This window comes from Anopheles maculipalpis, chromosome 3RL (genome assembly GCF_943734695.1).
Source record: "Anopheles maculipalpis chromosome 3RL, idAnoMacuDA_375_x, whole genome shotgun sequence".
In the NCBI taxonomy this organism is placed as follows: domain Eukaryota; kingdom Metazoa; phylum Arthropoda; class Insecta; order Diptera; family Culicidae; genus Anopheles; species Anopheles maculipalpis.
The window spans coordinates 50,405,170-50,426,919 of NC_064872.1; the positions used below are offsets into that span (position 1 = coordinate 50,405,170).

Here is a 21,750-nt window from a genome sequence, read left to right on the forward strand (position 1 = left end):
TTTTCCATTGTTCGAGGTGGCATTTGCAGTGTAAAATCCGAAATGTGTTGCATCCTGTGTCCTCTGAACTTGTTCCAGGCCTTCGGCCTACATGGTGGCGTACCGTTACCGATGCCCAGAAGACGGTGGTTCTTGATGCGTGCGAGCGATGACCATGCTTGTCAACGACCATACCATGTTGAACACACCGGTTCTCGTCCGATCACCGAAGTTAAGCAACATCGGGCATGGCTAGTACTTAGGTGGGTGACCACTTGGGAAAACCATGTGTCGTTGGCATCTTCACCTTTTTTATGTTGTACCTGCCCAACTAGCTGCGTGCACGGATAGAAAATGAATGGCTAGCTGTGGAGGGCTGCCATGGGATACTCGCATGTTAAGAAAAGGATATTTAAATGACTCCTCATCGCCAGCCATTGTTTCCCTTACAAATCGTGTTCTATTTTTAGACAACGTAAAGTGCGTAGAAATGGAAGGAATAAGGTTCGAATCTCTTTTGGATGTATTTTTTTCCATTGTTCGAGGTGGCATTTGCAGTGTAAAATCTGAAATGTGTTGCATCCTGTGTCCTCTGAACTCGTTCCAGGCCTTCGGCCTACATGGTGGCGTACTGTTACCGATGTCCAGAAGACGGTGGTTGTTGATGCGTGCGAGCGATGGCCATGCTTGTCAACGACCATACCATGTTGAACACACCGGTTCTCGTCCGATCACCGAAGTTAAGCAACATCGGGCATGGCTAGTACTTAGGTGGGTGACCACTTGGGAAAACCATGTGTCGTTGGCATCTTCACCTTTTTTATGTTGTACCTGCCCAACTAGCTGCGTGCACGGATAGAAAATGCCTAGCTGTGGAGGGCTCTGCCATGAGACACTAGCATGTTAAGAAAATGATATTTAAATGACTCCTCATTCCCAGCCATTGTTTCCCTTACAAATCGTGTTCTATTTTTAGACAACGTAAAGTGCGTAGAAAGGGAAGGAATAAGGTTCGAATCTCTTTTGGATGTATTTTTTTTCCATTGTTCGAGCTAGCATTTGCAGTGTAAAATGCGAAATGTGTTGCATCCTGTGTCCTCTGAACTCGTTCCAGGCCTTCGGCCTACATGGTGGCGTACTGTTACCGATGCCCAGAAGACGGTGGTTCTTGATGCGTGCGAGCGATGGCCATGCTTGTCAACGACCATACCATGTTGAACAAACCGGTTCTCGTCCGATCACCGAAGTTAAGCAACATCGGGCATGGCTAGTACTTAGGTGGGTGACCACTTGGGAAAACCATGTGTCGTTGGCATCTTCACCTTTTTTATGTTGTACCTGCCCAACTAGCTGCGTGCACGGATAGAAAATTAATGCTTAGCTGTGGAGGGCTGCCATGAGATACTCGCATGTTAAGAAAAGGATATTTAAATCACTCCTCATTCCCAGCCATTGTTTCCCTTACAAATCGTATTCTATTTTTAGACAACGTAAAGTGCGTAGAAAGGGAAGGAATAAGGTTCGAATCTCTTTTGGATGTATTTTTTTTCCATTGTTCGAGCTAGCATTTGCAGTGTAAAATGCGAAATGTGTTGCATCCTGTGTCCTCTGAACTCGTTCCAGGCCTTCGGCCTACATGGTGGCGTACTGTTACCGATGCCCAGAAGACGGTGGTTCTTGATGCGTGCGAGCGATGGCCATGCTTGTCAACGACCATACCATGTTGAACACACCGGTTCTCGTCCGATCACCCACCGAAGTTAAGCAACATCGGGCATGGCTAGTACTTAGGTGGGTGACCACTTGGGAAAACCATGTGTCGTTGGCATCTTCACCTTTTTTATGTTGTACCTTCCCATCTAGCTGCGTGCACAGATAGAAAATGAATGCCTAGCTGTGGAGGGCTCTGCCATGAGATACTCGCATGTTAAGAAAAGGATATTTAAACGACTCCTCATTCCCAGCCATTGTTTCCCTTACAAATCGTGTTCTATTTTTAGACAACGTAAAGTGCGTAGAAATGGAAGGAATAAGGTTCGAATCTCTTTTGGATGTATTTTTTTCCATTGTTCGAGGTGGCATTTGCAGTGTAAAATCCGAAATGTGTTGCATCCTGTGTCCTCTGAACTTGTTCCAGGCCTTCGGCCTACATGGTGGCGTACCGTTACCGATGCCCAGAAGACGGTGGTTCTTGATGCGTGCGAGCGATGACCATGCTTGTCAACGACCATACCATGTTGAACACACCGGTTCTCGTCCGATCACCGAAGTTAAGCAACATCGGGCATGGCTAGTACTTAGGTGGGTGACCACTTGGGAAAACCATGTGTCGTTGGCATCTTCACCTTTTTTATGTTGTACCTGCCCAACTAGCTGCGTGCACGGATAGAAAATGAATGCCTAGCTGTGGAGGGCTGCCATGGGATACTCGCATGTTAAGAAAAGGATATTTAAATCACTCCTCATTCCCAGCCATTGTTTCCCTTACAAATCGTATTCTATTTTTAGACAACGTAAAGTGCGTAGAAAGGGAAGGAATAAGGTTCGAATCTCTTTTGGATGTATTTTTTTTCCATTGTTCGAGCTAGCATTTGCAGTGTAAAATGCGAAATGTGTTGCATCCTGTGTCCTCTGAACTCGTTCCAGGCCTTCGGCCTACATGGTGGCGTACTGTTACCGATGCCCAGAAGACGGTGGTTCTTGATGCGTGCGAGCGATGGCCATGCTTGTCAACGACCATACCATGTTGAACACACCGGTTCTCGTCCGATCACCGAAGTTAAGCAACATCGGGCATGGCTAGTACTTAGGTGGGTGACCACTTGGGAAAACCATGTGTCGTTGGCATCTTCACCTTTTTTATGTTGTACCTTCCCATCTAGCTGCGTGCACGGATAGAAAATGAATGCCTAGCTGTGGAGGGCTCTGCCATGAGATACTCGCATGTTAAGAAAAGGATATTTAAACGACTCCTCATTCCCAGCCATTGTTTCCCTTACAAATCGTGTTCTATTTTTAGACAACGTAAAGTGCGTAGAAATGGAAGGAATAAGGTTCGAATCTCTTTTGGATGTATTTTTTTCCATTGTTCGAGGTGGCATTTGCAGTGTAAAATCCGAAATGTGTTGCATCCTGTGTCCTCTGAACTTGTTCCAGGCCTTCGGCCTACATGGTGGCGTACCGTTACCGATGCCCAGAAGACGGTGGTTCTTGATGCGTGCGAGCGATGACCATGCTTGTCAACGACCATACCATGTTGAACACACCGGTTCTCGTCCGATCACCGAAGTTAAGCAACATCGGGCATGGCTAGTACTTAGGTGGGTGACCACTTGGGAAAACCATGTGTCGTTGGCATCTTCACCTTTTTTATGTTGTACCTGCCCAACTAGCTGCGTGCACGGATAGAAAATGAATGCCTAGCTGTGGAGGGCTGCCATGGGATACTCGCATGTTAAGAAAAGGATATTTAAATCACTCCTCATTCCCAGCCATTGTTTCCCTTACAAATCGTGTTCTATTTTTAGACAACGTAAAGTGCGTAGAAAGGGAAGGAATAAGGTTCGAATCTCTTTTGGATGTATTTTTTTTCCATTGTTCGAGCTAGCATTTGCAGTGTAAAATGCGAAATGTGTTGCATCCTGTGTCCTCTGAACTCGTTCCAGGCCTTCGGCCTACATGGTGGCGTACTGTTACCGATGCCCAGAAGACGGTGGTTCTTGATGCGTGCGAGCGATGGCCATGCTTGTCAACGACCATACCATGTTGAACACACCGGTTCTCGTCCGATCACCGAAGTTAAGCAACATCGGGCATGGCTAGTACTTAGGTGGGTGACCACTTGGGAAAACCATGTGTCGTTGGCATCTTCACCTTTTTTATGTTGTACCTGCCCAACTAGCTGCGTGCTCGGATAGAAAATGAATGCTTAGCTGTGGAGGGCTGCCATGAGATACTCGCATGTTAAGAAAAGGATATTTAAATCACTCCTCATTCCCAGCCATTGTTTCCCTTACAAATCGTGTTCTATTTTTAGACAACGTAAAGTGCGTAGAAAGGGAGGGAATAAGGTTCGAATCTCCTTTGGATGTATTTTTTTTCCATTGTTCGAAGTAGCATTTGCAGTGTAAAATCTGAAATGTGTTGCATCCTGTGTCCTCTGAACTCGTTCCAGGCCTTCGGCCTACATGGTGGCGTACTGTTACCGATGCCCAGAAGACGGTGGTTCTTGATGCGTGCGAGCGATGGCCATGCTTGTCAACGACCATACCATGTTGAACACACCGGTTCTCGTCCGATCACCGAAGTTAAGCAACATCGGGCATGGCTAGTACTTAGGTGGGTGACCACTTGGGAAAACCATGTGTCGTTGGCATCTTCACCTTTTTTATGTTGTACCTGCCCAACTAGCTGCGTGCACGGATAGAAAATGAATGCCTAGCTGTGGAGGGTTGCCATGAGATACTCGCATGTTAAGAAAAGGATATATAAATGACTCCTCATTCCCAGCCATTGTTTCCCTTACAAATCGTGTTCTATTTTTAGACAACGTAAAGTGCGTAGAAAGGGAGGGAATAAGGTTCGAATCTCCTTTGGATGTATTTTTTTCCATTGTTCGAGGTAGTATTTGCAGTGTAAAATCTGAAATGTGTTCCATCCTGTGTCCTTTGAACTTGTTCCAGGCCTTCGGCCTACATGGTGGCGTACTGTTACCGATGCCCAGAAGACGGTGGTTGTTGATGCGTGCGAGCGATGGCCATGCTTGTCAACGACCATACCATGTTGAACACACCGGTTCTCGTCCGATCACCGAAGTTAAGCAACATCGGGCATGGCTAGTACTTAGGTGGGTGACCACTTGGGAAAACCATGTGTCGTTGGCATCTTCACCTTTTTTATGTTGTACCTGCCCAACTAGCTGCGTGCACGGATAGAAAATGAATGGCTAGCTGTGGAGGGCTGCCATGGGATTCTCGCATGTTAAGAAAAGGATATTTAAATCACTCCTCATTCCCAGCCATTGTTTCCCTTACAAATCGTGTTCTATTTTTAGACAACGTAAAGTGCGTAGAAAGGGAAGGATTAAGGTTCGAATCTATTTTGGATGTATTTTTTCCATTGTTCGAAGTAGCATTTGCAGTGTAAAATCTGAAATGTGTTGCATCCTGTGTCCTCTGAACTCGTTCCAGGCCTTCGGCCTACATGGTGACGTACTGTTACCGATGTCCAGAAGACGGTGGTTCTTGATGCGTGCGAGCGATGGCCATGCTTGTCAACGACCATACCATGTTGAACACACCGGTTCTCGTCCGATCACCGAAGTTAAGCAACATCGGGCATGGCTAGTACTTAGGTGGGTGACCACTTGGGAAAACCATGTGTCGTTGGCATCTTCACCTTTTTTATGTTGTACCTGCCCAACTAGCTACGTGCACGGATAGAAAATGAATGCCTAGCTGTGGAGGGCTGCCATGGGATACTCGCATGTTAAGAAAAGGATATTTAAATCACTCCTCATTCCCAGCCATTGTTTCCCTTACAAATCGTGTTCTATTTTTAGACAACGTAAAGTGCGTAGAAAGGGAAGGAATAAGGTTCGAATCTCTTTTGGATGTATTTTTTCCATTGTTCGAGCTAGCATTTGCAGTGTAAAATCTGAAATGTGTTGCATCCTGTGTCCTCTGAACTCGTTCCAGGCCTTCGGCCTACATGGTGGCGTACTGTAACCGATGCCCAGAAGACGGTGGTTCTTGATGCGTGCGAGCGATGACCATGCTTGTCAACGACCATACCATGTTGAACACACCGGTTCTCGTCCGATCACCGAAGTTAAGCAACATCGGGCATGGCTAGTACTTAGGTGGGTGACCACTTGGGAAAACCATGTGTCGTTGGCATCTTCACCTTTTTTATGTTGTACCTGCCCAACTAGCTGCGTGCACGGATAGAAAATGAATGCCTAGCTGTGGAGGGCTGCCATGAGATACTCGCATGTTAAGAAAAGGATATTTAAATCACTCCTCATTCCCAGCCATTGTTTCCCTTACAAATCGTGTTCTATTTTTAGACAACTTAAAGTGCGTAGAAATGGAAGGAATAAGGTTCGAATCTCTTTTGGATGTATTTTTTCCATTGTTCGAGGAAGCATTTGCAGTGTAAAATCTGAAATGTGTTGCATCCTGTGTCCTCTGAACTCGTTCTAGGCCTTCGGCCTACATGGTGGCGTACTGTTACCGATGCCCAGAAGACGGTGGTTCTTGATGCGTGCGAGCGATGGCCATGCTTGTCAACGACCATACCATGTTGAACACACCGGTTCTCGTCCGATCACCGAAGTTAAGCAACATCGGGCATGGCTAGTACTTAGGTGGGTGACCACTTGGGAAAACCATGTGTCGTTGGCATCCTCACCTTTTTTATGTTGTACCTGCCCAACTAGCTGCGTGCACGGATAGAAAATGCCTAGCTGTGGAGGGTTGCCATGAGATACTCGCATGTTAAGAAAAGGATATTTAAATGACTCCTCATTCCCAGCCATTGTTTTCCTTACAAATCGTGTTCTATTTTTAGACAACGTAAAGTGCGTAGAAAGGGAAAGAATAAGGTTCGAATCTCCTTTGGATGTATTTTTTTCCATTGTTCGAGGTGGTATTTGCAGTGTAAAATCTGAAATGTGCTGCATCCTGTGTCCTCTGAACTCGTTCCAGGCCTTCGGCCTACATGGTGACGTACTGTTACCGATGCCCAGAAGACGGTGGTTCTTGATGCGTGCGAGCGATGGCCATGCTTGTCAACGACCATACCATGTTGAACACACCGGTTCTCGTCCGATCACCGAAGTTAAGCAACATCGGGCATGGCTAGTACTTAGGTGGGTGACCACTTGGGAAAACCATGTGTCGTTGGCATCTTCACCTTTTTTATGTTGTACCTGCCCAACTAGCTGCGTGCACGGATAGAAAATTAATGCTTAGCTGTGGAGGGTTGCCATGGGATACTCGCATATTAAGAAAAGGATATTTAAATGACTCTTCATTCCCAGCCATTGTTTCCCTTACAAATCATGTTCTATTTTTAGACAACGTAAAGTGCGTAGAAAGGGAAAGAATAAGGTTCGAATCTCCTTTGGATGTATTTTTTTCCATTGTTCGAGGTAGCATTTGCAGTGTAAAATTCGAAATGTGTTGCATCCTGTGTCCTCTGAACTCGTTCCAGGCCTTCGGCCTACATGGTGGCGTACTGTTACCGATGCCCAGAAGACGGTGGTTCTTGATGCGTGCGAGCGATGGCCATGCTTGTCAACGACCATACCATGTTGAACACACCGGTTCTCGTCCGATCACCGAAGTTAAGCAACATCGGGCATGGCTAGTACTTAGGTGGGTGACCACTTGGGAAAACCATGTGTCGTTGGCATCTTCACCTTTTTTATGTTGTACCTGCCCAACTAGCTGCGTGCTCGGATAGAAAATGAATGCTTAGCTGTGGAGGGCTGCCATGAGATACTCGCATGTTAAGAAAAGGATATTTAAATGACTCCTCATTCCCAGTCATTGTTTCCCTTACAAATCGTGTTCTATTTTTAGACAACGTAAAGTGCGTAGAAAGGGAAAGAATAAGGTTCGAATCTCCTTTGGATGTATTTTTTTCCATTGTTCGAGGTAGCATTTGCAGTGTAAAATTCGAAATGTGTTGCATCCTGTGTCCTCTGAACTCGTTCCAGGCCTTCGGCCTACATGGTGGCGTACTGTTACCGATGCCCAGAAGACGGTGGTTCTTGATGCGTGCGAGCGATGGCCATGCTTGTCAACGACCATACCATGTTGAACACACCGGTTCTCGTCCGATCACCGAAGTTAAGCAACATCGGGCATGGCTAGTACTTAGGTGGGTGACCACTTGGGAAAACCATGTGTCGTTGGCATCTTCACCTTTTTTATGTTGTACCTGCCCAACTAGCTGCGTGCTCGGATAGAAAATGAATGCTTAGCTGTGGAGGGCTGCCATGAGATACTCGCATGTTAAGAAAAGGATATTTAAATGACTCCTCATTCCCAGCCATTGTTTCCCTTACAAATCGTGTTCTATTTTTAGACAACGTAAAGTGCGTAGAAAGGGAGGGAATAAGGTTCGAATCTCCTTTGGATGTATTTTTTTTCCATTGTTCGAAGTAGCATTTGCAGTGTAAAATCTGAAATGTGTTGCATCCTGTGTCCTCTGAACTCGTTCCAGGCCTTCGGCCTACATGGTGGCGTACTGTTACCGATGCCCAGAAGACGGTGGTTCTTGATGCGTGCGAGCGATGGCCATGCTTGTCAACGACCATACCATGTTGAACACACCGGTTCTCGTCCGATCACCGAAGTTAAGCAACATCGGGCATGGCTAGTACTTAGGTGGGTGACCACTTGGGAAAACCATGTGTCGTTGGCATCTTCACCTTTTTTATGTTGTACCTGCCCAACTAGCTGCGTGCTCGGATAGAAAATGAATGCCTAGCTGTGGAGGGTTGCCATGAGATACTCGCATGTTAAGAAAAGGATATATAAATGACTCCTCATTCCCAGCCATTGTTTCCCTTACAAATCGTGTTCTATTTTTAGACAACGTAAAGTGCGTAGAAAGGGAGGGAATAAGGTTCGAATCTCCTTTGGATGTATTTTTTTCCATTGTTCGAGGTAGCATTTGCAGTGTAAAATTCGAAATGTGTTGCATCCTGTGTCCTCTGAACTCGTTCCAGGCCTTCGGCCTACATGGTGGCGTACTGTTACCGATGCCCAGAAGACGGTGGTTCTTGATGCGTGCGAGCGATGGCCATGCTTGTCAACGACCATACCATGTTGAACACACCGGTTCTCGTCCGATCACCGAAGTTAAGCAACATCGGGCATGGCTAGTACTTAGGTGGGTGACCACTTGGGAAAACCATGTGTCGTTGGCATCTTCACCTTTTTTATGTTGTACCTGCCCAACTAGCTGCGTGCTCGGATAGAAAATGAATGCTTAGCTGTGGAGGGCTGCCATGAGATACTCGCATGTTAAGAAAAGGATATATAAATGACTCCTCATTCCCAGCCATTGTTTCCCTTACAAATCGTGTTCTATTTTTAGACAACGTAAAGTGCGTAGAAAGGGAGGGAATAAGGTTCGAATCTCCTTTGGATGTATTTTTTTCCATTGTTCGAGGTAGCATTTGCAGTGTAAAATTCGAAATGTGTTGCATCCTGTGTCCTCTGAACTCGTTCCAGGCCTTCGGCCTACATGGTGGCGTACTGTTACCGATGCCCAGAAGACGGTGGTTCTTGATGCGTGCGAGCGATGGCCATGCTTGTCAACGACCATACCATGTTGAACACACCGGTTCTCGTCCGATCACCGAAGTTAAGCAACATCGGGCATGGCTAGTACTTAGGTGGGTGACCACTTGGGAAAACCATGTGTCGTTGGCATCTTCACCTTTTTTATGTTGTACCTGCCCAACTAGCTGCGTGCTCGGATAGAAAATGAATGCTTAGCTGTGGAGGGCTGCCATGAGATACTCGCATGTTAAGAAAAGGATATTTAAATGACTCCTCATTCCCAGCCATTGTTTCCCTTACAAATCGTGTTCTATTTTTAGACAACGTAAAGTGCGTAGAAAGGGAGGGAATAAGGTTCGAATCTCCTTTGGATGTATTTTTTTCCATTGTTCGAGGTAGTATTTGCAGTGTAAAATCTGAAATGTGTTCCATCCTGTGTCCTTTGAACTTGTTCCAGGCCTTCGGCCTACATGGTGGCGTACTGTTACCGATGCCCAGAAGACGGTGGTTGTTGATGCGTGCGAGCGATGGCCATGCTTGTCAACGACCATACCATGTTGAACACACCGGTTCTCGTCCGATCACCGAAGTTAAGCAACATCGGGCATGGCTAGTACTTAGGTGGGTGACCACTTGGGAAAACCATGTGTCGTTGGCATCTTCACCTTTTTTATGTTGTACCTGCCCAACTAGCTGCGTGCACGGATAGAAAATGAATGCCTAGCTGTGGAGGGTTGCCATGAGATACTCGCATGTTAAGAAAAGGATATATAAATGACTCCTCATTCCCAGCCATTGTTTCCCTTACAAATCGTGTTCTATTTTTAGACAACGTAAAGTGCGTAGAAAGGGAGGGAATAAGGTTCGAATCTATTTTGGATGTATTTTTTTTCCATTGTTCGAAGTAGCATTTGCAGTGTAAAATCTGAAATGTGTTGCATCCTGTGTCCTCTGAACTCGTTCCAGGCCTTCGGCCTACATGGTGGCGTACTGTTACCGATGCCCAGAAGACGGTGGTTCTTGATGCGTGCGAGCGATGGCCATGCTTGTCAACGACCATACCATGTTGAACACACCGGTTCTCGTCCGATCACCGAAGTTAAGCAACATCGGGCATGGCTAGTACTTAGGTGGGTGACCACTTGGGAAAACCATGTGTCGTTGGCATCTTCACCTTTTTTATGTTGTACCTGCCCAACTAGCTGCGTGCACGGATAGAAAATGAATGGCTAGCTGTGGAGGGCTGCCATGGGATTCTCGCATGTTAAGAAAAGGATATTTAAATCACTCCTCATTCCCAGCCATTGTTTCCCTTACAAATCGTGTTCTATTTTTAGACAACGTAAAGTGCGTAGAAAGGGAAGGATTAAGGTTCGAATCTATTTTGGATGTATTTTTTCCATTGTTCGAAGTAGCATTTGCAGTGTAAAATCTGAAATGTGTTGCATCCTGTGTCCTCTGAACTCGTTCCAGGCCTTCGGCCTACATGGTGACGTACTGTTACCGATGTCCAGAAGACGGTGGTTCTTGATGCGTGCGAGCGATGGCCATGCTTGTCAACGACCATACCATGTTGAACACACCGGTTCTCGTCCGATCACCGAAGTTAAGCAACATCGGGCATGGCTAGTACTTAGGTGGGTGACCACTTGGGAAAACCATGTGTCGTTGGCATCTTCACCTTTTTTATGTTGTACCTGCCCAACTAGCTGCGTGCACGGATAGAAAATGAATGCCTAGCTGTGGAGGGCTGCCATGAGATACTCGCATGTTAAGAAAAGGATATTTAAATCACTCCTCATTCCCAGCCATTGTTTCCCTTACAAATCGTGTTCTATTTTTAGACAACTTAAAGTGCGTAGAAATGGAAGGAATAAGGTTCGAATCTCTTTTGGATGTATTTTTTCCATTGTTCGAGGAAGCATTTGCAGTGTAAAATCTGAAATGTGTTGCATCCTGTGTCCTCTGAACTCGTTCTAGGCCTTCGGCCTACATGGTGGCGTACTGTTACCGATGCCCAGAAGACGGTGGTTCTTGATGCGTGCGAGCGATGGCCATGCTTGTCAACGACCATACCATGTTGAACACACCGGTTCTCGTCCGATCACCGAAGTTAAGCAACATCGGGCATGGCTAGTACTTAGGTGGGTGACCACTTGGGAAAACCATGTGTCGTTGGCATCTTCACCTTTTTTATGTTGTACCTGCCCAACTAGCTGCGTGCACGGATAGAAAATTAATGCCTAGCTTTGGAGGACTGCCATGAGATACTCGCATGTTAAGAAAAGGATATTTAAATGACTCCTCATTCCCAGTCATTGTTTCCCTTACAAATCGTGTTCTATTTTTAGACAACGTAAAGTGCGTAGAAAGGGAAAGAATAAGGTTCGAATCTCCTTTGGATGTATTTTTTTCCATTGTTCGAGGTAGCATTTGCAGTGTAAAATTCGAAATGTGTTGCATCCTGTGTCCTCTGAACTCGTTCCAGGCCTTCGGCCTACATGGTGGCGTACTGTTACCGATGCCCAGAAGACGGTGGTTCTTGATGCGTGCGAGCGATGGCCATGCTTGTCAACGACCATACCATGTTGAACACACCGGTTCTCGTCCGATCACCGAAGTTAAGCAACATCGGGCATGGCTAGTACTTAGGTGGGTGACCACTTGGGAAAACCATGTGTCGTTGGCATCCTCACCTTTTTTATGTTGTACCTGCCCAACTAGCTGCGTGCACGGATAGAAAATGCCTAGCTGTGGAGGGTTGCCATGAGATACTCGCATGTTAAGAAAAGGATATTTAAATGACTCCTCATTCCCAGCCATTGTTTTCCTTACAAATCGTGTTCTATTTTTAGACAACGTAAAGTGCGTAGAAAGGGAAAGAATAAGGTTCGAATCTCCTTTGGATGTATTTTTTTCCATTGTTCGAGGTGGTATTTGCAGTGTAAAATCTGAAATGTGCTGCATCCTGTGTCCTCTGAACTCGTTCCAGGCCTTCGGCCTACATGGTGACGTACTGTTACCGATGCCCAGAAGACGGTGGTTCTTGATGCGTGCGAGCGATGGCCATGCTTGTCAACGACCATACCATGTTGAACACACCGGTTCTCGTCCGATCACCGAAGTTAAGCAACATCGGGCATGGCTAGTACTTAGGTGGGTGACCACTTGGGAAAACCATGTGTCGTTGGCATCTTCACCTTTTTTATGTTGTACCTGCCCAACTAGCTGCGTGCACGGATAGAAAATTAATGCCTAGCTTTGGAGGACTGCCATGAGATACTCGCATGTTAAGAAAAGGATATTTAAATGACTCCTCATTCCCAGTCATTGTTTCCCTTACAAATCGTGTTCTATTTTTAGACAACGTAAAGTGCGTAGAAAGGGAAAGAATAAGGTTCGAATCTCCTTTGGATGTATTTTTTTCCATTGTTCGAGGTAGCATTTGCAGTGTAAAATTCGAAATGTGTTGCATCCTGTGTCCTTTGAACTCGTTCCAGGCCTTCGGCCTACATGGTGGCGTACTGTTACCGATGCCCAGAAGACGGCGGTTCTTGATGCGTGCGAGCGATGGCCATGCTTGTCAACGACCATACCATGTTGAACACACCGGTTCTCGTCCGATCACCGAAGTTAAGCAACATCGGGCATGGCTAGTACTTAGGTGGGTGACCACTTGGGAAAACCATGTGTCGTTGGCATCTTCACCTTTTTTATGTTGTACCTGCCCAACTAGCTGCGTGCACGGATAGAAAATTAATGCTTAGCTGTGGAGGGTTGCCATGGGATACTCGCATATTAAGAAAAGGATATTTAAATGACTCTTCATTCCCAGCCATTGTTTCCCTTACAAATCATGTTCTATTTTTAGACAACGTAAAGTGCGTAGAAAGGGAAGGAATAAGGTTCGAATCTCTTTTGGATGTATTTTTTCCATTGTTCGAGGAAGCATTTGCAGTGTAAAATCTGAAATGTGTTGCATCCTGTGTCCTCTAAACTCGTTCCAGGCCTTCGGCCTACATGGTGGCGTACCGTTACCGATGCCCGTCTTCTGGGCATCGTTCTTGATGCGTGCGAGCGATGGCCATGCTTGTCAACGACCATACCATGTTGAACACACCGGTTCTCGTCCGATCACCGAAGTTAAGCAACATCGGGCATGGCTAGTACTTAGGTGGGTGACCACTTGGGAAAACCATGTGTCGTTGGCATCTTCACCTTTTTTATGTTGTACCTGCCCAACTAGCTGCGTGCACGGATAGAAAATTAATGCCTAGCTTTGGAGGACTGCCATGAGATACTCGCATGTTAAGAAAAGGATATTTAAATGACTCCTCATTCCCAGTCATTGTTTCCCTTACAAATCGTGTTCTATTTTTAGACAACGTAAAGTGCGTAGAAAGGGAAAGAATAAGGTTCGAATCTCCTTTGGATGTATTTTTTTCCATTGTTCGAGGTAGCATTTGCAGTGTAAAATTCGAAATGTGTTGCATCCTGTGTCCTCTGAACTCGTTCCAGGCCTTCGGCCTACATGGTGGCGTACTGTTACCGATGCCCAGAAGACGGTGGTTCTTGATGCGTGCGAGCGATGGCCATGCTTGTCAACGACCATACCATGTTGAACACACCGGTTCTCGTCCGATCACCGAAGTTAAGCAACATCGGGCATGGCTAGTACTTAGGTGGGTGACCACTTGGGAAAACCATGTGTCGTTGGCATCTTCACCTTTTTTATGTTGTACCTGCCCAACTAGCTGCGTGCACGGATAGAAAATGCCTAGCTGTGGAGGGCTGCCATGGGATACTCGCATGTTAAGAAAAGGATATTTAAATGACTCCTCATTCCCAGCCATTGTTTCCCTTGCAAATCGTGTTCTATTTTTAGACAACGTAAAGTGCGTAGAAAGGGAGGGAATAAGGTTCGAATCTCCTTTGGATGTATTTTTTCCATTGTTCGAGCTAGCATTTGCAGTGTAAAATCCGAAATGTGTTGCATCCTGTGTCCTTTGAACTCGTTCCAGGCCTTCGGCCTACATGGTGGCGTACTGTTACCGATGCCCAGAAGACGGCGGTTCTTGATGCGTGCGAGCGATGGCCATGCTTGTCAACGACCATACCATGTTGAACACACCGGTTCTCGTCCGATCACCGAAGTTAAGCAACATCGGGCATGGCTAGTACTTAGGTGGGTGACCACTTGGGAAAACCATGTGTCGTTGGCATCTTCACCTTTTTTATGTTGTACCTGCCCAACTAGCTGCGTGCACGGATAGAAAATTAATGCTTAGCTGTGGAGGGTTGCCATGGGATACTCGCATATTAAGAAAAGGATATTTAAATGACTCTTCATTCCCAGCCATTGTTTCCCTTACAAATCATGTTCTATTTTTAGACAACGTAAAGTGCGTAGAAAGGGAAGGAATAAGGTTCGAATCTCTTTTGGATGTATTTTTTCCATTGTTCGAGGAAGCATTTGCAGTGTAAAATCTGAAATGTGTTGCATCCTGTGTCCTCTAAACTCGTTCCAGGCCTTCGGCCTACATGGTGGCGTACCGTTACCGATGCCCGTCTTCTGGGCATCGTTCTTGATGCGTGCGAGCGATGGCCATGCTTGTCAACGACCATACCATGTTGAACACACCGGTTCTCGTCCGATCACCGAAGTTAAGCAACATCGGGCATGGCTAGTACTTAGGTGGGTGACCACTTGGGAAAACCATGTGTCGTTGGCATCTTCACCTTTTTTATGTTGTACCTGCCCAACTAGCTGCGTGCACGGATAGAAAATTAATGCTTAGCTGTGGAGGGCTGCCATGAGATACTCGCATGTTAAGAAAAGGATATTTAAATGACTCCTCATTCCCAGCCTTTGTTTCCCTTACAAATCGTGTTCTATTTTTAGACAACGTAAAGTGCGTAGAAAGGGAAAGAATAAGGTTCGAATCTCCTTTGGATGTATTTTTTCCATTGTTCGAGGAAGCATTTGCAGTGTAAAATCTGAAATGTGTTGCATCCTGTGTCCTCTGAACTCGTTCCAGGCCTTCGGCCTACATGGTGGCGTACCGTTACCGATGCCCGTCTTCTGGGCATCGTTCTTGATGCGTGCGAGCGATGGCCATGCTTGTCAACGACCATACCATGTTGAACACACCGGTTCTCGTCCGATCACCGAAGTTAAGTAACATCGGGCATGGCTAGTACTTAGGTGGGTGACCACTTGGGAAAACCATGTGTCGTTGGCATCTTCACCTTTTTTATGTTGTACCTGCCCAACTAGCTGCGTGCACGGATAGAAAATGCCTAGCTGTGGAGGATTGCCATGAGATACTCGCATGTTAAGAAAAGGATATTTAAATGACTCCTCATTCCCAGCCATTGTTTCCCTTACAAATCGTGTTCTATTTTTAGACAACGTAAAGTGCGTAGAAAGGGAGGGAATAAGGTTCGAATCTCTTTTGGATGTATTTTTTCCATTGTTCGAGGTGGTATTTGCAGTGTAAAATCTGAAATGTGTTGCATCCTGTGTCCTCTGAACTCGTTCCAGGCCTTCGGCCTACATGGTGGCGTACCGTTACCGATGCCCAGAAGACGGTGGTTCTTGATGCGTGCGAGCGATGGCCATGCTTGTCAACGACCATACCATGTTGAACACACCGGTTCTCGTCCGATCACCGAAGTTAAGCAACATCGGGCATGGCTAGTACTTAGGTGGGTGACCACTTGGGAAAACCATGTGTCGTTGGCATCTTCACCTTTTTTATGTTGTACCTGCCCAACTAGCTGCGTGCACGGATAGAAAATTAATGCCTAGCTTTGGAGGACTGCCATGAGATACTCGCATGTTAAGAAAAGGATATTTAAATGACTCCTCATTCCCAGTCATTGTTTCCCTTACAAATCGTGTTCTATTTTTAGACAACGTAAAGTGCGTAGAAAGGGAAAGAATAAGGTTCGAATCTCCTTTGGATGTATTTTTTTCCATTGTTCGAGGTAGCATTTGCAGTGTAAAATTCGAAATGTGTTGCATCCTGTGTCCTCTGAACTCGTTCCAGGCCTTCGGCCTACATGGTGGCGTACTGTTACCGATGCCCAGAAGACGGTGGTTCTTGATGCGTGCGAGCGATGGCCATGCTTGTCAACGACCATACCATGTTGAACACACCGGTTCTCGTCCGATCACCGAAGTTAAGCAACATCGGGCATGGCTAGTACTTAGGTGGGTGACCACTTGGGAAAACCATGTGTCGTTGGCATCCTCACCTTTTTTATGTTGTACCTGCCCAACTAGCTGCGTGCACGGATAGAAAATGCCTAGCTGTGGAGGGTTGCCATGAGATACTCGCATGTTAAGAAAAGGATATTTAAATGACTCCTCATTCCCAGCCATTGTTTTCCTTACAAATCGTGTTCTATTTTTAGACAACGTAAAGTGCGTAGAAAGGGAAAGAATAAGGTTCGAATCTCCTTTGGATGTATTTTTTTCCATTGTTCGAGGTGGTATTTGCAGTGTAAAATCTGAAATGTGCTGCATCCTGTGTCCTCTGAACTCGTTCCAGGCCTTCGGCCTACATGGTGACGTACTGTTACCGATGCCCAGAAGACGGTGGTTCTTGATGCGTGCGAGCGATGGCCATGCTTGTCAACGACCATACCATGTTGAACACACCGGTTCTCGTCCGATCACCGAAGTTAAGCAACATCGGGCATGGCTAGTACTTAGGTGGGTGACCACTTGGGAAAACCATGTGTCGTTGGCATCTTCACCTTTTTTATGTTGTACCTGCCCAACTAGCTGCGTGCACGGATAGAAAATTAATGCCTAGCTTTGGAGGACTGCCATGAGATACTCGCATGTTAAGAAAAGGATATTTAAATGACTCCTCATTCCCAGTCATTGTTTCCCTTACAAATCGTGTTCTATTTTTAGACAACGTAAAGTGCGTAGAAAGGGAAAGAATAAGGTTCGAATCTCCTTTGGATGTATTTTTTTCCATTGTTCGAGGTAGCATTTGCAGTGTAAAATTCGAAATGTGTTGCATCCTGTGTCCTTTGAACTCGTTCCAGGCCTTCGGCCTACATGGTGGCGTACTGTTACCGATGCCCAGAAGACGGCGGTTCTTGATGCGTGCGAGCGATGGCCATGCTTGTCAACGACCATACCATGTTGAACACACCGGTTCTCGTCCGATCACCGAAGTTAAGCAACATCGGGCATGGCTAGTACTTAGGTGGGTGACCACTTGGGAAAACCATGTGTCGTTGGCATCTTCACCTTTTTTATGTTGTACCTGCCCAACTAGCTGCGTGCACGGATAGAAAATTAATGCTTAGCTGTGGAGGGTTGCCATGGGATACTCGCATATTAAGAAAAGGATATTTAAATGACTCTTCATTCCCAGCCATTGTTTCCCTTACAAATCATGTTCTATTTTTAGACAACGTAAAGTGCGTAGAAAGGGAAGGAATAAGGTTCGAATCTCTTTTGGATGTATTTTTTCCATTGTTCGAGGAAGCATTTGCAGTGTAAAATCTGAAATGTGTTGCATCCTGTGTCCTCTAAACTCGTTCCAGGCCTTCGGCCTACATGGTGGCGTACCGTTACCGATGCCCGTCTTCTGGGCATCGTTCTTGATGCGTGCGAGCGATGGCCATGCTTGTCAACGACCATACCATGTTGAACACACCGGTTCTCGTCCGATCACCGAAGTTAAGCAACATCGGGCATGGCTAGTACTTAGGTGGGTGACCACTTGGGAAAACCATGTGTCGTTGGCATCTTCACCTTTTTTATGTTGTACCTGCCCAACTAGCTGCGTGCACGGATAGAAAATTAATGCCTAGCTTTGGAGGACTGCCATGAGATACTCGCATGTTAAGAAAAGGATATTTAAATGACTCCTCATTCCCAGCCATTGTTTCCCTTGCAAATCGTGTTCTATTTTTAGACAACGTAAAGTGCGTAGAAAGGGAGGGAATAAGGTTCGAATCTCCTTTGGATGTATTTTTTCCATTGTTCGAGCTAGCATTTGCAGTGTAAAATCCGAAATGTGTTGCATCCTGTGTCCTTTGAACTCGTTCCAGGCCTTCGGCCTACATGGTGGCGTACTGTTACCGATGCCCAGAAGACGGCGGTTCTTGATGCGTGCGAGCGATGGCCATGCTTGTCAACGACCATACCATGTTGAACACACCGGTTCTCGTCCGATCACCGAAGTTAAGCAACATCGGGCATGGCTAGTACTTAGGTGGGTGACCACTTGGGAAAACCATGTGTCGTTGGCATCTTCACCTTTTTTATGTTGTACCTGCCCAACTAGCTGCGTGCACGGATAGAAAATTAATGCTTAGCTGTGGAGGGTTGCCATGGGATACTCGCATATTAAGAAAAGGATATTTAAATGACTCTTCATTCCCAGCCATTGTTTCCCTTACAAATCATGTTCTATTTTTAGACAACGTAAAGTGCGTAGAAAGGGAAGGAATAAGGTTCGAATCTCTTTTGGATGTATTTTTTCCATTGTTCGAGGAAGCATTTGCAGTGTAAAATCTGAAATGTGTTGCATCCTGTGTCCTCTAAACTCGTTCCAGGCCTTCGGCCTACATGGTGGCGTACCGTTACCGATGCCCGTCTTCTGGGCATCGTTCTTGATGCGTGCGAGCGATGGCCATGCTTGTCAACGACCATACCATGTTGAACACACCGGTTCTCGTCCGATCACCGAAGTTAAGCAACATCGGGCATGGCTAGTACTTAGGTGGGTGACCACTTGGGAAAACCATGTGTCGTTGGCATCTTCACCTTTTTTATGTTGTACCTGCCCAACTAGCTGCGTGCACGGATAGAAAATTAATGCTTAGCTGTGGAGGGCTGCCATGAGATACTCGCATGTTAAGAAAAGGATATTTAAATGACTCCTCATTCCCAGCCTTTGTTTCCCTTACAAATCGTGTTCTATTTTTAGACAACGTAAAGTGCGTAGAAAGGGAAAGAATAAGGTTCGAATCTCCTTTGGATGTATTTTTTCCATTGTTCGAGGAAGCATTTGCAGTGTAAAATCTGAAATGTGTTGCATCCTGTGTCCTCTGAACTCGTTCCAGGCCTTCGGCCTACATGGTGGCGTACCGTTACCGATGCCCGTCTTCTGGGCATCGTTCTTGATGCGTGCGAGCGATGGCCATGCTTGTCAACGACCATACCATGTTGAACACACCGGTTCTCGTCCGATCACCGAAGTTAAGCAACATCGGGCATGGCTAGTACTTAGGTGGGTGACCACTTGGGAAAACCATGTGTCGTTGGCATCTTCACCTTTTTTATGTTGTACCTGCCCAACTAGCTGCGTGCACGGATAGAAAATGCCTAGCTGTGGAGGATTGCCATGAGATACTCGCATGTTAAGAAAAGGATATTTAAATGACTCCTCATTCCCAGCCATTGTTTCCCTTACAAATCGTGTTCTATTTTTAGACAACGTAAAGTGCGTAGAAAGGGAGGGAATAAGGTTCGAATCTCTTTTGGATGTATTTTTTCCATTGTTCGAGGTGGTATTTGCAGTGTAAAATCTGAAATGTGTTGCATCCTGTGTCCTCTGAACTCGTTCCAGGCCTTCGGCCTACATGGTGGCGTACCGTTACCGATGCCCAGAAGACGGTGGTTCTTGATGCGTGCGAGCGATGGCCATGCTTGTCAACGACCATACCATGTTGAACACACCGGTTCTCGTCCGATCACCGAAGTTAAGCAACATCGGGCATGGCTAGTACTTAGGTGGGTGACCACTTGGGAAAACCATGTGTCGTTGGCATCTTCACCTTTTTTATGTTGTACCTGCCCAACTAGCTGCGTGCACGGATAGAAAATGCCTAGCTGTGGAGGATTGCCATGAGATACTCGCATGTTAAGAAAAGGATATTTAAATGACTCCTCATTCCCAGCCATTGTTTCCCTTACAAATCGTGTTCTATTTTTAGACAACGTAAAGTGCGTAGAAAGGGAGGGAATAAGGTTCGAATCTCTTTTGGATGTATTTTTTCCATTGTTCGAGGTGGTATTTGCAGTGTAAAATCTGAAATGTGTTGCATCCTGTGTCCTCTGAACTCGTTCCAGGCCTTCGGCCTACATGGTGGCGTACTGTTACCGATGCCCAGAAGACGGTGGTTCTTGATGCGTGCGAGCGATGGCCATGCTTGTCAACGACCATACCATGTTGAACACACCGGTTCTCGTCCGATCACCGAAGTTAAGCAACATCGGGCATGGCTAGTACTTAGGTGGGTGACCACTTGGGAAAACCATGTGTCGTTGGCATCCTCACCTTTTTTATGTTGTACCTGCCCAACTAGCTGCGTGCACGGATAGAAAATGCCTAGCTGTGGAGGGTTGCCATGAGATACTCGCATGTTAAGAAAAGGATATTTAAATGACTCCTCATTCCCAGCCATTGTTTTCCTTACAAATCGTGTTCTATTTTTAGACAACGTAAAGTGCGTAGAAAGGGAAAGAATAAGGTTCGAATCTCCTTTGGATGTATTTTTTTCCATTGTTCGAGGTGGTATTTGCAGTGTAAAATCTGAAATGTGCTGCATCCTGTGTCCTCTGAACTCGTTCCAGGCCTTCGGCCTACATGGTGACGTACTGTTACCGATGCCCAGAAGACGGTGGTTCTTGATGCGTGCGAGCGATGGCCATGCTTGTCAACGACCATACCATGTTGAACACACCGGTTCTCGTCCGATCACCGAAGTTAAGCAACATCGGGCATGGCTAGTACTTAGGTGGGTGACCACTTGGGAAAACCATGTGTCGTTGGCATCTTCACCTTTTTTATGTTGTACCTGCCCAACTAGCTGCGTGCACGGATAGAAAATTAATGCCTAGCTTTGGAGGACTGCCATGAGATACTCGCATGTTAAGAAAAGGATATTTAAATGACTCCTCATTCCCAGTCATTGTTTCCCTTACAAATCGTGTTCTATTTTTAGACAACGTAAAGTGCGTAGAAAGGGAAAGAATAAGGTTCGAATCTCCTTTGGATGTATTTTTTTCCATTGTTCGAGGTAGCATTTGCAGTGTAAAATTCGAAATGTGTTGCATCCTGTGTCCTTTGAACTCGTTCCAGGCCTTCGGCCTACATGGTGGCGTACTGTTACCGATGCCCAGAAGACGGCGGTTCTTGATGCGTGCGAGCGATGGCCATGCTTGTCAACGACCATACCATGTTGAACACACCGGTTCTCGTCCGATCACCGAAGTTAAGCAACATCGGGCATGGCTAGTACTTAGGTGGGTGACCACTTGGGAAAACCATGTGTCGTTGGCATCTTCACCTTTTTTATGTTGTACCTGCCCAACTAGCTGCGTGCACGGATAGAAAATTAATGCTTAGCTGTGGAGGGTTGCCATGGGATACTCGCATATTAAGAAAAGGATATTTAAATGACTCTTCATTCCCAGCCATTGTTTCCCTTACAA

The 21,750-nt window shown here is 46.0% G+C and overlaps 43 non-coding genes across 43 annotated transcripts; all 43 read left to right on the forward strand.

Moving 5' to 3' along the window:
- Positions 1 to 160: 160 nt before the first annotated feature.
- LOC126566040 (5S ribosomal RNA) lies at positions 161 to 279 on the forward strand. Its single transcript, XR_007607115.1, has one exon. It is a non-coding gene; the product is annotated as a 5S ribosomal RNA (ribosomal RNA).
- A 389-nt stretch (positions 280 to 668) lies between these two features.
- Positions 669 to 787, forward strand: LOC126566041 (5S ribosomal RNA). Its single transcript, XR_007607116.1, has one exon. It is a non-coding gene; the product is annotated as a 5S ribosomal RNA (ribosomal RNA).
- Positions 788 to 1,175: 388 nt separating this feature from the next.
- On the forward strand, positions 1,176 to 1,294 carry LOC126566254 (5S ribosomal RNA). The gene has a single exon (XR_007607315.1). It is a non-coding gene; the product is annotated as a 5S ribosomal RNA (ribosomal RNA).
- A 390-nt stretch (positions 1,295 to 1,684) lies between these two features.
- LOC126566274 (5S ribosomal RNA) lies at positions 1,685 to 1,807 on the forward strand. Its single transcript, XR_007607334.1, has one exon. It is a non-coding gene; the product is annotated as a 5S ribosomal RNA (ribosomal RNA).
- A 391-nt stretch (positions 1,808 to 2,198) lies between these two features.
- On the forward strand, positions 2,199 to 2,317 carry LOC126566042 (5S ribosomal RNA). Its single transcript, XR_007607117.1, has one exon. It is a non-coding gene; the product is annotated as a 5S ribosomal RNA (ribosomal RNA).
- Positions 2,318 to 2,707: 390 nt separating this feature from the next.
- On the forward strand, positions 2,708 to 2,826 carry LOC126566043 (5S ribosomal RNA). Its single transcript, XR_007607118.1, has one exon. It is a non-coding gene; the product is annotated as a 5S ribosomal RNA (ribosomal RNA).
- A 391-nt stretch (positions 2,827 to 3,217) lies between these two features.
- LOC126566044 (5S ribosomal RNA) lies at positions 3,218 to 3,336 on the forward strand. The gene has a single exon (XR_007607119.1). It is a non-coding gene; the product is annotated as a 5S ribosomal RNA (ribosomal RNA).
- A 390-nt stretch (positions 3,337 to 3,726) lies between these two features.
- Positions 3,727 to 3,845, forward strand: LOC126566045 (5S ribosomal RNA). The gene has a single exon (XR_007607120.1). It is a non-coding gene; the product is annotated as a 5S ribosomal RNA (ribosomal RNA).
- Positions 3,846 to 4,235: 390 nt separating this feature from the next.
- Positions 4,236 to 4,354, forward strand: LOC126566046 (5S ribosomal RNA). The gene has a single exon (XR_007607121.1). It is a non-coding gene; the product is annotated as a 5S ribosomal RNA (ribosomal RNA).
- A 389-nt stretch (positions 4,355 to 4,743) lies between these two features.
- LOC126566048 (5S ribosomal RNA) lies at positions 4,744 to 4,862 on the forward strand. The gene has a single exon (XR_007607123.1). It is a non-coding gene; the product is annotated as a 5S ribosomal RNA (ribosomal RNA).
- Positions 4,863 to 5,250: 388 nt separating this feature from the next.
- On the forward strand, positions 5,251 to 5,369 carry LOC126566049 (5S ribosomal RNA). Its single transcript, XR_007607124.1, has one exon. It is a non-coding gene; the product is annotated as a 5S ribosomal RNA (ribosomal RNA).
- Positions 5,370 to 5,757: 388 nt separating this feature from the next.
- Positions 5,758 to 5,876, forward strand: LOC126566050 (5S ribosomal RNA). Its single transcript, XR_007607125.1, has one exon. It is a non-coding gene; the product is annotated as a 5S ribosomal RNA (ribosomal RNA).
- A 388-nt stretch (positions 5,877 to 6,264) lies between these two features.
- LOC126566051 (5S ribosomal RNA) lies at positions 6,265 to 6,383 on the forward strand. Its single transcript, XR_007607126.1, has one exon. It is a non-coding gene; the product is annotated as a 5S ribosomal RNA (ribosomal RNA).
- A 385-nt stretch (positions 6,384 to 6,768) lies between these two features.
- Positions 6,769 to 6,887, forward strand: LOC126566052 (5S ribosomal RNA). The gene has a single exon (XR_007607127.1). It is a non-coding gene; the product is annotated as a 5S ribosomal RNA (ribosomal RNA).
- A 389-nt stretch (positions 6,888 to 7,276) lies between these two features.
- On the forward strand, positions 7,277 to 7,395 carry LOC126566053 (5S ribosomal RNA). Its single transcript, XR_007607128.1, has one exon. It is a non-coding gene; the product is annotated as a 5S ribosomal RNA (ribosomal RNA).
- A 389-nt stretch (positions 7,396 to 7,784) lies between these two features.
- On the forward strand, positions 7,785 to 7,903 carry LOC126566055 (5S ribosomal RNA). The gene has a single exon (XR_007607129.1). It is a non-coding gene; the product is annotated as a 5S ribosomal RNA (ribosomal RNA).
- Positions 7,904 to 8,293: 390 nt separating this feature from the next.
- On the forward strand, positions 8,294 to 8,412 carry LOC126566056 (5S ribosomal RNA). Its single transcript, XR_007607130.1, has one exon. It is a non-coding gene; the product is annotated as a 5S ribosomal RNA (ribosomal RNA).
- Positions 8,413 to 8,801: 389 nt separating this feature from the next.
- LOC126566057 (5S ribosomal RNA) lies at positions 8,802 to 8,920 on the forward strand. The gene has a single exon (XR_007607131.1). It is a non-coding gene; the product is annotated as a 5S ribosomal RNA (ribosomal RNA).
- Positions 8,921 to 9,309: 389 nt separating this feature from the next.
- On the forward strand, positions 9,310 to 9,428 carry LOC126566058 (5S ribosomal RNA). Its single transcript, XR_007607132.1, has one exon. It is a non-coding gene; the product is annotated as a 5S ribosomal RNA (ribosomal RNA).
- A 389-nt stretch (positions 9,429 to 9,817) lies between these two features.
- Positions 9,818 to 9,936, forward strand: LOC126566060 (5S ribosomal RNA). Its single transcript, XR_007607134.1, has one exon. It is a non-coding gene; the product is annotated as a 5S ribosomal RNA (ribosomal RNA).
- Positions 9,937 to 10,326: 390 nt separating this feature from the next.
- On the forward strand, positions 10,327 to 10,445 carry LOC126566061 (5S ribosomal RNA). The gene has a single exon (XR_007607135.1). It is a non-coding gene; the product is annotated as a 5S ribosomal RNA (ribosomal RNA).
- Positions 10,446 to 10,833: 388 nt separating this feature from the next.
- On the forward strand, positions 10,834 to 10,952 carry LOC126566062 (5S ribosomal RNA). The gene has a single exon (XR_007607136.1). It is a non-coding gene; the product is annotated as a 5S ribosomal RNA (ribosomal RNA).
- Positions 10,953 to 11,340: 388 nt separating this feature from the next.
- On the forward strand, positions 11,341 to 11,459 carry LOC126566063 (5S ribosomal RNA). The gene has a single exon (XR_007607137.1). It is a non-coding gene; the product is annotated as a 5S ribosomal RNA (ribosomal RNA).
- A 389-nt stretch (positions 11,460 to 11,848) lies between these two features.
- LOC126566064 (5S ribosomal RNA) lies at positions 11,849 to 11,967 on the forward strand. The gene has a single exon (XR_007607138.1). It is a non-coding gene; the product is annotated as a 5S ribosomal RNA (ribosomal RNA).
- Positions 11,968 to 12,352: 385 nt separating this feature from the next.
- LOC126566065 (5S ribosomal RNA) lies at positions 12,353 to 12,471 on the forward strand. Its single transcript, XR_007607139.1, has one exon. It is a non-coding gene; the product is annotated as a 5S ribosomal RNA (ribosomal RNA).
- A 389-nt stretch (positions 12,472 to 12,860) lies between these two features.
- On the forward strand, positions 12,861 to 12,979 carry LOC126566066 (5S ribosomal RNA). The gene has a single exon (XR_007607140.1). It is a non-coding gene; the product is annotated as a 5S ribosomal RNA (ribosomal RNA).
- Positions 12,980 to 13,370: 391 nt separating this feature from the next.
- LOC126566067 (5S ribosomal RNA) lies at positions 13,371 to 13,489 on the forward strand. The gene has a single exon (XR_007607141.1). It is a non-coding gene; the product is annotated as a 5S ribosomal RNA (ribosomal RNA).
- Positions 13,490 to 13,878: 389 nt separating this feature from the next.
- Positions 13,879 to 13,997, forward strand: LOC126566068 (5S ribosomal RNA). The gene has a single exon (XR_007607142.1). It is a non-coding gene; the product is annotated as a 5S ribosomal RNA (ribosomal RNA).
- A 384-nt stretch (positions 13,998 to 14,381) lies between these two features.
- Positions 14,382 to 14,500, forward strand: LOC126566069 (5S ribosomal RNA). Its single transcript, XR_007607143.1, has one exon. It is a non-coding gene; the product is annotated as a 5S ribosomal RNA (ribosomal RNA).
- A 391-nt stretch (positions 14,501 to 14,891) lies between these two features.
- Positions 14,892 to 15,010, forward strand: LOC126566072 (5S ribosomal RNA). The gene has a single exon (XR_007607145.1). It is a non-coding gene; the product is annotated as a 5S ribosomal RNA (ribosomal RNA).
- A 391-nt stretch (positions 15,011 to 15,401) lies between these two features.
- On the forward strand, positions 15,402 to 15,520 carry LOC126566242 (5S ribosomal RNA). The gene has a single exon (XR_007607304.1). It is a non-coding gene; the product is annotated as a 5S ribosomal RNA (ribosomal RNA).
- Positions 15,521 to 15,904: 384 nt separating this feature from the next.
- Positions 15,905 to 16,023, forward strand: LOC126566073 (5S ribosomal RNA). The gene has a single exon (XR_007607146.1). It is a non-coding gene; the product is annotated as a 5S ribosomal RNA (ribosomal RNA).
- A 389-nt stretch (positions 16,024 to 16,412) lies between these two features.
- LOC126566074 (5S ribosomal RNA) lies at positions 16,413 to 16,531 on the forward strand. The gene has a single exon (XR_007607147.1). It is a non-coding gene; the product is annotated as a 5S ribosomal RNA (ribosomal RNA).
- Positions 16,532 to 16,916: 385 nt separating this feature from the next.
- Positions 16,917 to 17,035, forward strand: LOC126566075 (5S ribosomal RNA). The gene has a single exon (XR_007607148.1). It is a non-coding gene; the product is annotated as a 5S ribosomal RNA (ribosomal RNA).
- Positions 17,036 to 17,424: 389 nt separating this feature from the next.
- Positions 17,425 to 17,543, forward strand: LOC126566076 (5S ribosomal RNA). The gene has a single exon (XR_007607149.1). It is a non-coding gene; the product is annotated as a 5S ribosomal RNA (ribosomal RNA).
- A 391-nt stretch (positions 17,544 to 17,934) lies between these two features.
- LOC126566077 (5S ribosomal RNA) lies at positions 17,935 to 18,053 on the forward strand. Its single transcript, XR_007607150.1, has one exon. It is a non-coding gene; the product is annotated as a 5S ribosomal RNA (ribosomal RNA).
- Positions 18,054 to 18,441: 388 nt separating this feature from the next.
- On the forward strand, positions 18,442 to 18,560 carry LOC126566078 (5S ribosomal RNA). The gene has a single exon (XR_007607151.1). It is a non-coding gene; the product is annotated as a 5S ribosomal RNA (ribosomal RNA).
- A 391-nt stretch (positions 18,561 to 18,951) lies between these two features.
- LOC126566079 (5S ribosomal RNA) lies at positions 18,952 to 19,070 on the forward strand. Its single transcript, XR_007607152.1, has one exon. It is a non-coding gene; the product is annotated as a 5S ribosomal RNA (ribosomal RNA).
- A 391-nt stretch (positions 19,071 to 19,461) lies between these two features.
- LOC126566080 (5S ribosomal RNA) lies at positions 19,462 to 19,580 on the forward strand. Its single transcript, XR_007607153.1, has one exon. It is a non-coding gene; the product is annotated as a 5S ribosomal RNA (ribosomal RNA).
- A 384-nt stretch (positions 19,581 to 19,964) lies between these two features.
- On the forward strand, positions 19,965 to 20,083 carry LOC126566081 (5S ribosomal RNA). The gene has a single exon (XR_007607154.1). It is a non-coding gene; the product is annotated as a 5S ribosomal RNA (ribosomal RNA).
- A 384-nt stretch (positions 20,084 to 20,467) lies between these two features.
- LOC126566083 (5S ribosomal RNA) lies at positions 20,468 to 20,586 on the forward strand. Its single transcript, XR_007607156.1, has one exon. It is a non-coding gene; the product is annotated as a 5S ribosomal RNA (ribosomal RNA).
- Positions 20,587 to 20,971: 385 nt separating this feature from the next.
- On the forward strand, positions 20,972 to 21,090 carry LOC126566084 (5S ribosomal RNA). The gene has a single exon (XR_007607157.1). It is a non-coding gene; the product is annotated as a 5S ribosomal RNA (ribosomal RNA).
- A 389-nt stretch (positions 21,091 to 21,479) lies between these two features.
- On the forward strand, positions 21,480 to 21,598 carry LOC126566085 (5S ribosomal RNA). Its single transcript, XR_007607158.1, has one exon. It is a non-coding gene; the product is annotated as a 5S ribosomal RNA (ribosomal RNA).
- Positions 21,599 to 21,750: the final 152 nt, after the last annotated feature.